Consider the following 13,699-nt stretch of genomic DNA (forward strand, 5'->3'; position numbering starts at 1 on the left):
GCCTTAAAGACAAAACCCAAACTTAACACGGTGGAAAGAAAGACTTTCGCTAATGTGCACTGGACCTGACTCTATAGGACCACCTCTTGCCACCCATCCTGCTCTCGAGTTACACAGAAGTGTATTCTCTGAGCACAACCGGATACCTCAGTGCCTTTGAACATGCAATTTCCTCTGCCTGGAATGCTTGGAATTTTTTCTTCTATTCCCTTGGGCAACCTCTCTCCACCTATCAAACTCATCTCAGACAGATGATGCCTTTTGTTGACAGCTTCTCTTCCTTGATGTTTGCCTGGGTTATCAGTGGCCTTTCTGGGGGAATATTCCAGGTCTCCTCAATGGCAGTATGGCTCAGATCTGTGTCCTTGCTTCAGGTGGCCACCAGTGCCTTATGTGGGAGATGTGTTGAGGAGGAAGTGTTGAGGGACATTCACAGCGTGTCCAGCACAAGCCAAGTTTGGTCCAAGACAGGACAGAGTTTAAAGGCAGGTCTCACATATCATCATCTTTTTAAAATCAGGTTGGCAGGAGAGAAGTTACTCTTTTTTTTTTTTCCTCCCATGCTGTTGTTTATTCAGAATGTATTCTTTTTTGGACATGATTTCTTTCTCCTGGACATGAGTCAGTATTTCAGAAAGTAGACCCTAGTCCTCTCTTTTTCCAGGCTAATTTTTCTTAAATGTTTTTTGGTTTTAAATATTTCTTAATATTCAGTTACATCATATATTAACAAATATATTTTAATTGCCTTCACCTGGGCCTTTCATGGTTTCCAAAAGCCTCTAAGATGTAAGAAACTATTTAAATTACTTTTATCTTAATTATTGTTTTCTTTTGTTTTCCATTCATAGTTTTAGTTTTTATAAGTTTGCACTATGTGATATGAAAAAGTACCCAAATAGCTCAATGCTGTCTAATTAAAAACCTATGCTTTCTCCATGTCTAGTATAAACCACTTTTATGTGTGGTTAATTCTTATCATTATGTTTTGAAAAAATTAAAAAATAAGACATAGTCTAAGAATATTTATTGGTATTACATTGGATTCACAGATTACTATAGAATAATTTTTTAGCATTTAGATGTGAGGATTCTTTTTAAATGTCTGGGTTTTGTTTTTGTTTAATTATGTCCATTTTTTTAATTGGTTTTTATTGAGTATCTTAATCTTTGAAAAAAAGTTAATCAGTTCCATTGTGGCATTTTGCATAGTGGTAACTGACCATACTAAGAAAAAAATACAGGACAACTATCCAATTATTCATGTATTTGACATCGTAAAGGTAATATCTGAATTTTTAGGATATATTTTTATTTTTTTCAGATACATTTTTGTTTTTGAACAGGCACAGCCCCTGTCTTTCTGTCCTATGGAAATGAAGGAAACACCAGCTACCCTTCTGATTTTAATCAGAAAATATAAATATAAAATATGAATTCAATAAATATCTAAGCTTGGCTTTTACTATTTCCAGAACATGTGTTCACTATCTTTTACTAAATAAAGCATACTTGGAGTGATAAGAAAAAAAGAGAACTTTAAAAATTGTTAATGAACATGGTTAACATTTGTATTGAAGTAAAAGCATAGTTTAAGATAAAACGCAGTTACCCCAGGAAGAAAATGCGGTCCATGGTCAAGGAACCTGCGTCTGTGGTTGTTTGAAATGTTGCTGAGTGTGACCTGCTCTGTAGATGTGGCTGGAAGGAGACAGAGGATGGTGACACGGGTCATCCTTTGTTTCTCTTTATGCTCCAGGCTTAGGAGGTTGATATTTGCCTTCAACATATTGAACTAGTGGTTCTTGATTCATCCTAATGATCTGAAGAATTTTAATGTATTTTTCTGTATATCTAAACACTAAAAAAACAATATTAGCTAGAGTCCCTGCCACCCAGATGTTCAGAGTTCAAAGCAAACAACAGCATGACAGGCCAGAGGCAGCTGAGCCATCTATCAGACACATGCGTGGCCTGATGAGACAGCAGATTAAAAGGCTTAGCTGAGGGCAGTTTCCGCTGGTGGAGATGAGTGTCCAACTGTGTTTTCCACCAAAATGTAGTTTCTTCTACTGTTCTTCGATACTATAGAGCAATGTATACTCATTACAGAGAAAAATTAGAATATGCAAAGTAAAACTAAGACACCCTCAAAATGAATTTTCCCCTTCACCACAAATCAGCTATTGTGATTACACTACTACATATTCTTGTAAATTAATAAAATTGCATCTTATACTACATACGCTTTGTAATCAGCCTTTTCCATTTCATAGATCATCAGATATATCCTCATTACTAGACTGACTGACTCAGTCTCATTTTTAAGACCTCAAGTTATTCCATTTCTGGATTTACTGATGTGTATTTCAACGATTCACATTTACGATAGGTTCTGGTTGTTTCTAACTTCTTTATCTGAAGACGTTGCTTTAAAATATGTAGAGTAAGATGTCCTGATTGGTACAATCATCTCAAATGTTCGTGTGCTAGGACAAGAAACTGTTATTTATTAAGAAAGCATGTGGCAACCTGCGTGGGAGGGGAGTTTGAGGGAGAATGGATCCATGTACATGTTTGGCTGAGTCCTTTTGCTGTTCAGCTGAAACTATCACAACGTTGTTAATCAGCTATACCCAGATACAAAATGAAAAGTTAAAAAAAAAAGCATATTACATGCTGCAAATCAGTTCATTTATCACCTTTAAAAATTGAAACATACAGAAAACTGAGTATAAGATATAACTACTTCAAGTTGACATGATTCTTTATTGAGAAAATTGGAATGCTATATTTTAAAAACAAACCAGTCCAACATTTGAGAGTGATGGTAAAAAAGCTTGGAAGGCGAGGTGGATGTTTCAAGGATATTAGCTCAAGAGTAGACTTTAGAGGGCTTCCCTGGTGGCTCAGCAGTAAAGAATCTGCCTGCAATGCAAGAGAATGTGTTCAATCCCTGGGTCAGGAAGCTTCCCTGAAGAAAGATCGGCAACCCACTCCAGTATTCTTGCCTGGGAAAATCCACGGACAGAGGAGCCTGGTGGGTTACAGTCCATGGGGTCGAAAGAGTCAGACATGGCTGAGCAACTAAGCAACAACAACAAGACAAGACTTTGGAGGCAAATAGACAGCTGAAAAGTGAAAGTGAAAGTCGCTCAGTCGTGTCTGACTCTTGGCGGCCCCATGGACTATACAGTCCATGGAAATCTCCAGTCCAGAATACTGGAGTGGGTAGCTGTTTCCTTCTCCAGGGGATCTTCCCAACTCAGGGATTGAACCCAGGTCTCCTGCATTGCAGGTGGATTCTTTACCAGCTGAGCCACAAGGGAAGCCTAATAGACAGCTGATTGAATCTTAGCTTTCCAACTGGGTCTGGTCATGATCACAGGGGCCCCAGACTACCTGTAGGGAGAATACCTAGCATCATACTTGGCACCCTGTAGGGCTAGGAGAGTTGGGACCCATGTAAATGAGATGGAAGAACTAGGGTCACAGAACGTGAGGAAGGGGGATGTAAATATGGAGGGGGAGATGGCAAGAATGTGAAGGAAATGCTCAAATGACTCTTTGTGCCTGAGAAATGGGGCAAGAACTTGGTGATGGAATGAGGAGAGAGAAAATGCCACCAAGTGCCGTATTGCAACAGAGCAATGGTTAGGTGGTGAGGGGGGCAGCAGCTAAAACATGGCATTCATGGTGATAATTACAGCAGCTTATACTTACACAGCACTCAGTAGGTGCCAGACAACAAGACCTGTAAGACTAAGTATTTATACTCTAAGTATATTCACCTTTTAATTCTCACCATCCCCTGTCTGACCCACCTCCTACACCTGCTGTAAGGATTAATTAGGTTAATATTTGCAAAGCACTTAAAATAGTGTTCCATAAATGTTTCTAAGTAAAGTCCTCCTTTTACTGAGGCACAGAGACGTCAAGACTCTTGCCTGAGGCCACACGGTTAGCCAACGGCAGGACTGGGGCCGGGATCTGGCCATCTGCACCAGAGCCCATTCTTCCTTGGAGACATCCCTGGGCACACAGGACAGCGATGGGGAACAGCTGCCTCTGGCCTGACTTTATTTCACCCAGAAGAGAATGGCCAAAGCTTGCTTCCTTTCTCCACATGAATGGTCCTTAAAGCTCAAGCTTTCCGGACACTCACTGGACAGCTGGTGGCTACATTACGGCTGCCTATCTTGCCTACTTCCATCCACTCCATCCTCTTTGGGGTGAACTTGGTGGGGAGGGCACTCTCTTGAGAAGTTTGGCGTAATATTATTTAGCAAACTGGAAATGAAATAGAGAACCAGCTTGTCAAAATGTCACCATTACAAGGAAAGGATTTAAAATTTCTCTTACATCCTCGATGTTTTCAAGACCATTGAATTAAGACTGGGCTCCCTGCTTCCCTTTCTTGTCCTTTTCCCAGCTCTACTTTCCCTTGGGGGGCTTCCACCTCTCAGTTAGTTCCCACCCCATCACCCTGGGCCTACTATAACTATAGGGATAATAACAGTAATGCTGCGAGCTCATGGTTGTGGAGTTCTTATTACATGTCAGGTGCACTCATGCATTATCTCATTTAATCCTCATAGCGGCTTTGTGAGGGAAGAACTTTTTTTTCACCTGCTTTATATATGAAGCAACTGAAGTTTGGGAAAAGATAAATCACTTAACTGCTAAGTGGAAAAGGTGGCATTGGAGCCCAGCTCTATCTTGCCCAGATCTGATGTCGCACCCTCTCCTCTAACAGAATCCCCTTTCATTTAGTTCAATCACTCAGTCCCCATGGACTGCAGTATGCCAGGCCTCCCTGTCCATCACCAATTCCCAGAGCCTACTCAAAGTCATGCCCATTGAGTCAATGATGCCATCCAACCGTCTCATCCTCTGTCGTCTCCTTTTCCTCTGGCCTTCAATCTCTCCCAGCATCAGGGTCTTTTCCAGTGAGTCAGTTCTTTGCATCAGGTGGCCAAAGTATTGGAGCTTCAACTTCAGTATCAGTCCTTCCAATGAGTATTCAGACTGATTTCCTTTAGGATGGACTGCTTGGATCTCCTTGCAGTACAAGGGACTCTCAAGAGTCTTCTCCAGCACCACAGTTTGAAAGCATCAGTTCTTCTGACTCAGCTTTCTTTATGGTCCAACTCTCATATCCATACATGGTTACTGGAAAAACTATAACTTTGACTAAATGGACCTTTGTCAGCAAAGTAATGTCTCTGCTTTTTAATACGCTGTCTAGGTTGGTCATAGCTTTTCTTCCAAGGAGTAAGCATCTTTTTGATTTCATGGCTGCAGTCACCATCTGCAGTGATTTTGGAGCCCAAAAAGATTAAGTCTATCACTGTTTCCATTGTTTCCCCATCCATTTGCCATGAAGTGATGGGACCAAATGCCATCATCTTCGCTTTTTGAATACTGAGTTTTAAGCCAATTTTTTCACTCTCCTCTTTGACCTTCATCAAGAGGGTTTTCATTTCCTCTTCACTTTCTGCCATAAGACTGGCATCATCTGCATATCTAGGGTTATTGATATTTGTTTCATATCTGGTTCTTTCTCCTGGCAATCTTGATTCCAGCTTGTGCTGTATCCAGCCTGGCATTTTGCATGATGTACTCTGCATAGAAGTTAAATAAGCAGGGTGACAATATACAGCCTTGATGTACTCCTTTCCCAATTTGGTAGCAGTCTGAACTGTTGCTTCTTAACTTGCATACAAATTTCTTAGGAGGCAGGTAAGGTGGTCTGGTATTCCCGTCTCTTGAAGAATTTCCCACAGTTTGTTGTGATCCACACAGTCAAAGTCTTTGGCATAGTAAATAAGTCAGAATTTTCTGGAATTCTCTTGTTTTTTCTATGATCCAGCGGATGTTGGCAATTTGTTCTCTGGTTCCTCTGCCTTTTCTAAATCCAGCTTGAATGTGGTTCACATACTGTAGAAGCCTGGCTTGGAGAATTTTTATCATTACTTTACTGACATGTAAGATGAATGCAATTGTGCAGTAGTTTGAAAAATCTTTGGTATTGCCTTACTTTTGGATTAGAATGAAAACTGAGCTTTTCCAATCCCGTGGCCACTACTGGGTTTTCCAAATTTGCTGATATATTGAGTGCAGCACTTTCACAGCATCATCTTTTACGATTTGAAGTAGCTCAACTGGAATTCCATCACCTCCCCTAGCTTTGTTCATAGTGAAGCTTCTTAAGGCCCACTTGACTTTGCATTCCAGGATGTCTGGCTCTAAGGTGAGTGATCACACCGTCATGGTTATCAGGGTCATGAAAATCTTTTTTATATAGCTCTTCCATGCATTCTTGCCACCTCTTCTTAATATCTTCTGCTTCTGTTAGGTCCATAGCATTTCTGTCCTTTACTGTGCCCATCTTTGCATGAAATGTTCCCTTGTGATCTTAATTTTCTTGAAGAGATTTCTAGTCTTTCCCATTCTATTATTTTCCTCTATTTCTTTGCACTGATCACTGAGGAACGCTTTCTTATCTCTCCTTGCTATTCTTTGGAACTCTGCATTCAAATGGGTATATTTTCCTTTTCTCCTTTGCCTTTAGTTCTCTTCTTTTCTCAGCTATTTGTAAGGACTCCTCAGACAACCATTTTGCCTTTTTGCATTTCTTTTTCTTGGAGACGGTCTTGATCACTGCTTCCTGTTCAATGTCACTAACCTCTGTCCATAATTCTTCAGACCCTGTGTCTATCAGATCTAATCCCTTGAATCTATTTGTCACTGCCACAGTATAATCATAAGGGATATGATTTTGGTCATACCTGAATGGTCTAGTGGTTTTCCCTACTTTCTTCAATTTAAGTCTGAATTTTGCAATAAGGAGTTCATGATTTGAGCCAGTCAGCTCCTGGTCTTGTTTTTGCTGACAGTATAGAGCTTCTCCATCTTTGGCTGCAGAGAATATAATCAATCTGATTTCAATACTGACCATTTGGTGTTGTTCATGGGTAGAGTCGTCTCTTGTGTTATTGGAAGAGGGTGTTTGTTATGACCAGTGCGTTCTCTTGGCCACACTCTTAGGCTTTGCCCTGCTTCATTTGGTACTCCAAGGCCAAACTTGCCTGCTTCTCCAGGTATCTCTTGGCTTCCTGCTTTTGGATTCCAGTCCCCTGTGATGTAAAGGACTTCTTTTTTGGGTGTTAGTTCTAGAAGGTCTTGTAGTTCTTCATAGAACCGTTCAACTTCAGCCTCTTCGGTGTTAGTGGTTGCCGCATAGACTTGGATTACTGTGGTATTGAATGGTTTGCTTGGAATCCCCCTTAGCATTCAGTTTTCCACCATCACCTAAGTTTTGAAGATTCGTGGGTTGATGTGCATAGGTTTCCCAGAGTTAGATACTCTGGCAAATTTTATACCTTCTATATTAAAAAAAAAATCCTACGCATATTTAAAGAAGTTCTATCAATGGGCAAAAAGCTGTGCTCTGTACTTTGGGAATAGAAACAATCAAGAGGAAGAGATTCTAATTTTGTGAGATAATGTATACAGAAATGATCATAAAACAAATATGGCAACTCTGTAGCTGTGACATTTATCCAGCTACAAGAATAGCAGCTGACTCGCCACAACTATAAAATGTAGTAGCTGAACAGTAAAATATATGCTATGTGAGACAGTCAAGCAAACTTTGTACTCAGACAAAAAACTATATCCTGAGATTGTCTTTATTGTTTAAAAAATAAAAATTGAAAGTAAATTTAAAATACTTGAACTAAAAAGTAACAAAACTAAAGAAGGAGGTAGTTAGTAAAGATAAAAAACTAAAATTTATGGAGTCAAAACAAACATAAAAATAGGTAGGTAAAATCAAAATTAGGTGCTTTGAAAGATTAATGAACTAAATATATCCTGGGAAAGCCTGGTTAGAGAGAAAGTTATATAAATACAGCATGGTAAAGGAGACATAATCATAGATATGGAGAAGAGAAAACTCTCTGGTGGGTATTATGTGCAGATCTATAGAAATAAATATGGAAAACTGAAGGCAATGGATAATTTCCTAGTAAAAATACCAAAAGTGATCATTTAAAGAACCATGAATAGATGGTTCAATTGATCTATTGAATAAATAGATCAATTATTATTGACACTGGAGAGTAAAAGATCTATTATTTAAAAAGGCACCAGACCTAAATGTTTTATAGATGAATTCCTTATTAAAAATCAGTTTCAATGTGATAGAAAAATCTATTCAACCATAAAAAGGAAAGGTAGTAAAATTATTTTGTGAAGATTGCTTCTAAAGACAGCACAGAATTTGAAGACCAATTTCTACCAAGAATTATAAGCAAAATGTTAGCCAATCAAATCTATCAGTGTATCAGAAGTGTATGACACGATTACTAGAGTCTATTACCAGAATGCAAGAATGAATGTTGAGTTTTATGTAAATTGCGGGAAGGCTCCAATCATTTACAATGGATGCAATGGTGGCCAATGAAGTCTTACTGTGCAACTCTTAAACTCTAGTTCTTGAACAGTTTGGAAATTGTAGGAGTGAGGTTAGGATACAAGGTGGACATGGGGGAAAAAAGGAAGAGGTCATTTAGCTTTAAGCAATTGCACTAGTTGTTTGTGCTTATTTAATTTGGAGGATGTGCAAATTGAAGAGAGGTGTGATACATAAGGAAAGAACCTGTAAAGAATATCAACCATGTTCTAAGCACTTGCTAGGTGCTCTGCATAAAATGTCATTAGTGGTTTAATCAGGTCTGTGTTAACATGCAGGATATACCTGTGCACAGTAAGGAACTTCTCAGAGAACAAAGTTTACTTATTTTATATCTAACTTATTATACATGTAATATCATGCATACATACAAGTGAAGTGAAGTGAAAGTCACTCAATCGTGTCTGACTCTTTGTGACCTCATGAACTATACAGTTCTTGGAATTCTTTAGGCCAGAATACTGAGTGGGTAACCTTTCCCTTCTCCAGGGGATCTTCCAAACCCAGGGATTGAATCCAGGTCTCCTGCATTGCAGGTGGATTTTTTACCACTGAGTCTCAAGGGAAGCCAGTATGAATATAAATATATATATTATATTTTATATGTAACTTATTTTATATATAGCTTATATTATAAAAATAAGCTTATTAAGGAACAAAATCCAACATATTGTTTTAAAAATGTTGGTTAGGAGAGGGGCTTTTACATATACCATTATTATGGAAACTGACTACAAATAAGCACTTCAAATACTTTATATATAATATATATTAAGTATAATTACATATAAATATATAATATATATAATATTTGAAATGTTTATATAATATATAATATTTTATGTATTATGTATATATATACATATATAAATATATTTTATATATAATATATATTATGGAAATTGACTACAAATAAACACATCAAATACTTCATTGACAGATGTCATTCATGAGACAAGAGAGACAGTAATTTTAGCTGACACATGAGTTCATAGACCCTGACATTCCTTTACAGGCCCATTAGGATGGTTTTGCTGGTTGCAGCCACAGAGAACTAATACTTACCCTGTAAAGACATCCCTGCTCACTGTGACCTTCTCAAGCAATCTTGATTGGGTAAGTGCCTCCTGGTTGTAGCATCTCTGAAAGAGGACCTTCTAAGCTCACAATCCCTGGGCAGAAGTTTCTTTGCTCTCCAGCACAGCTCTGTCTGGAGACCCTTGGGGTCCTGGGGGAGGAGAGTGGGTCTCAAGCGGAAGGAGGAGATCTCTGGACATAGTTTTGCCAGGAAGCGGTCTCCCATTATGGCCCCTTGAGGATGCTTTCTCCTTTATGTGTCTCTGGCATAGCCTGGGAGCTGCTTTGCAGGTTTCTGTTTTCTGTTTATCTTCAGATAGGGGATTCTGTGCTACAGTTATCCTCCCTTGCAGACCTGGTGCCTTCCTATGGGGAGGGGAGAACTCTTTTCTCTAAAGAGCAACAGAGCAGAGCTCTGGTCCAAAGATATTGCTAAGAGAATTTAAACAAAGTAAACTGCGGACACCTCAGATGCTAGAATTGGTAACTTAACAAGGTGGAGTAACAACTATTAGGTCAGCGACTGTAAGCCTATCCTATAAACAATGATTATAAGATTTAAACAGGGCTTTGCCTCCCAACAACTATGTCAGCAGCCAGTGGGTGATAGCTACGGAGCTACCCTGTCTTTCTGCTTCATCACTTAAAGTGACAGTATCCAGCCTCCCACTCGGCATCTATCATAAAGACACATTGATTTCCTTTCTGGAGAAACACATATTTCTTTTCTCCTGCTAAAAAGATAAATCTGACAGATTTTAATCAAATGTAGTTGTTCACAACTGCAGAAATGTGTCCGTCCAGTGCACATATGAAAACAAAAATATACCAGCAGCTAAAGAAAGAGTTTGGTGGCCGGGTTTGTTTGTAGAAAATACTTGTATTAACACACACGCACGTGCACACACACATGCATTCTCTCTCTCTCACAAGGCAGTAAAGCCTGAGAGTTGATGATCATAAGATTCTTCAAGATAGTGTTTTGTTTGTAGTGACATCAGTAAATGTCGACCTCAGTTTAAATTTTCACTAAAAATGTGTTCTTCAGATTCTCTGTTTAACCCTAAGATTCTAGAATACTGGGCTTTGGTCTTTAAAATGAGGTCATTCCCAAGTTGAAACTTGGCTTTCAGAGGAAACATCATTTGAGATGTGATATGTGATATTTGAGATCTGATAGGTTTATGTGGTATATAGTCCATCCTAAAGGAAATCAACCTTGGATATTCATTGGAAGGACTGATGCTGAAGCTAAAGCTCCAATACATTGGCCACCTGATATGAAGAGCTGACTCATTGGAAAAGTCCCTGATGCTGGGAAAGATTGAAGGCAAAAGGAAAAGAGGGCAACAGAGGATGAGATAGTTGGATGGCATCACTGAATCAATGGACATGAGTTTGACCAAACTCCAAGGGACAGTGAAGGACAGGAAAGCCTGACATGCTGCAGTCCATGGGGGTCACAAAGAGTTGAACAACAATAACAGCAACAAATGGAAGGATGAAGCATCTTCACGTCCTTATCCAATAGGTTCTCATAATGTTATTTTTGTTCCTGACTTGGCTAAGATTCAGCTAAATGCACTGTGAAGCATTTGCATTATTTCATAAATTTATATATTGATTTGGAGTAGCTCAAATTTTTCTTTTCAATGTATCTAAGGGAGCCAAGATGTTTTATACATATATATATATTTCTGAATTAAAACATTTAACCTTATTTTTTTTTAATTCTTGGATATGAATAATTCTGTGACAGAGAGACTTAAAGTCTACAGGGCTTGATGCTGTTTTACATCTTACTCATTGATTAGGTCATGTCCTCTCATGGGTTGCACAGAGCTGGATTTTCCATGGCATTTTTATAAATTTTTGAGCCTTTAGTATGGTTTTCTTCTTCTCAATATAGATATGATTGATCACATTTTCATTAGAATGGAGAGATTGGATGCCTCTTGCCCACACCTAGTGGCAATTTCCTGCCCAGATATCTTGGCATAATATATCTTATTTCAGCTACTTTACAGAGGTTAAAAAAAAATAATCCACATCCTGAATTAAAGTGTGGAGATACAGTTTTTGTTTTTTTAACTTTTTATTTTGCATTGGTATAGGTGGTTAACACTGTTGTAATAGTTTCAGGTGAGCAGCAAAGGGTCTCAGCCTTGCATATATATGTATACATTCTCCCCCAAACTCCCCTCCCATCCAGGCTGCCACACAGTCCTGAGCATGTACTATATAGTAGGTCCTTGTTCGTTATCCATCTGAAATGTTCAGTGTGTACGTGTCCATCCCAGACTCCCTAGTTATCCCATCCGCCCATCCTTCCCCACCCTCAGCAACTATCTTCTAAGTCTCTGAGTCTCTTTCTGTTTTATAAGTAATTTCAGTTGCATCATTATTTTTAGATTACCGATATAAATGATGTCATATGATACGTCACCTTCCCTGTCTGTTTTACTTCACTCCATGTGACAATCTTTAGGCACATCCATGTTTCTGCAATGGCATTATTTCCTTCTTTTTAATGGTTGAGTAATATTCCATTGTATATATGTATCACATCTTCCTGGTCCATTCCTCTGTTGATGGACATTTAGGTGGCTTCCATGCCTTGGCAATTGTAAACAATCCTGCAATGAATATTAGGGTATATGTGTCTTTTTAGATCATGTTTTTCTCTGGATATATGCCCAGGAGTGGGATTACAGGGTAATATGGTAGCTCTGTTTTCAGTTCTTAAAGGAACCTCCTACTATTCTCCATAGTGGCTATACCAATTTGCATTCCGACCAGCAGTGTAGGAAGGCTTCCTTCTCTAGAGTGTGGAGACACAGTTTTAATTGACCATTAGTCCAGTTCTGTCTTAAATAGACCATTTTTTCAGTTAACTTTTTTCACTCTGTTCTCATTATTTTGAATATTAAATTAAGATATATGATTCAAGAATTGTATTTGGAAAGAAAATCATTGAAAGGAAAGTTATTTTAATGATCCTATATAGTGATTTGTAGTGTATATACATATATAATTTCACTGCATTTCAATGGGCAAAAATAGAAAACTATTTCTCTTTTAAATGTGAGCTTTAAAATTTCCTTTGAGTGTGCTCTCACTGTCATTTCTAAGTTTGCAAGAAATTTAAAACATTATTATTTATATGATAATTTATCTTATAAGTGAATTGAGCTGCATTGCATTATTGGACTAATTTTGACAACCACTTTTGTTTAAAAATGATCTTCAACTGTGATATTTATTCTAGTGCGATTTAAAGATTTTTTTTTTTTCTGAAAAGCATAAGGTAATATGGGAAAGAAAAAAGATGAAGACTGGCCAAATTCAGTTACCTTGCAAGAATAATATTAGAAGAACTTAGCATTTAAATTGTAAGAGGAATAAATTAACTTCTTAAAGTAGAAAGTATGAAAAGGAAGCCAATAAAAATGGGTAAACTCATTCACTTGAAAATCATGGTGTCTTTATTAAGTGTCAGCCAAGAAACTGGTGGCTAAAGATGTGTCCCAGTTTCTATCGAGTACTAGTGTCATTGAAAAGTGACCAAATTGAAATGCCGTCATGACCCAGGAAATATGTGGCTTTTTCCTGAAAGGATATTTGTGATGTTCCAAACTATAGCCACTAGTAGATATGAAGGCAAGCACAAAATATTACCTGGATCATGATTTATACATGATGAACAGAAAATAAACTCACTGCCTTTCTTTGCCCCCATAGAAAGTGCTACCAGCTAGCTGTAACTCTAGCACAGTATTTCAAAGCACTATTTCCCAAAGTTTTTCTTATTTACAAAAGAAGCAATTCATTTTGTAGGACATTCCAAACTGGCAAATGGCCAACAACAATTTTGACCAAAGCGAGTGCAAAAGGTATTGCAAAACTGAAAGCGAAAGAATATTTTGGAAATATGGAAACAAAAAGGAAGATTATTCATCCTTCCATATGGGTTTTTAAGGCCATTTACAATTATGTATCGTTTATGGTAGTTTCTATAAAAACTTTTCCATTGAGCAGGCAGAAGACTGAATAAGTTTGTGAATGCATCACACAAAAAAGAAGATATTCAGAACAATGGAATTTAGCTAATTGTTTGAGGATGTGCATGTGATAATGACGCTG

At 38.0% G+C, this 13,699-nt stretch overlaps 1 long non-coding RNA gene across 4 annotated transcripts in view; it reads left to right on the top strand.

The window, feature by feature from the left end:
- The window catches only part of LOC106503341, a 72,298-nt gene that overhangs the window by 27,520 nt on the left and 31,079 nt on the right, over positions 1-13,699 (top strand). For 2 of the 4 annotated variants that reach the window (XR_001297002.2, XR_001919867.1), the window contains 2 exons: positions 9,495-9,595; positions 10,754-10,791. This is a non-coding gene — a long non-coding RNA (uncharacterized LOC106503341). The other 2 variants (XR_001919866.1, XR_001919865.1) reach the window with 2 other exon arrangements.

Source organism: Capra hircus, chromosome 21 (assembly GCF_001704415.2).
Source record: "Capra hircus breed San Clemente chromosome 21, ASM170441v1, whole genome shotgun sequence".
Taxonomy (NCBI): domain Eukaryota; kingdom Metazoa; phylum Chordata; class Mammalia; order Artiodactyla; family Bovidae; genus Capra; species Capra hircus.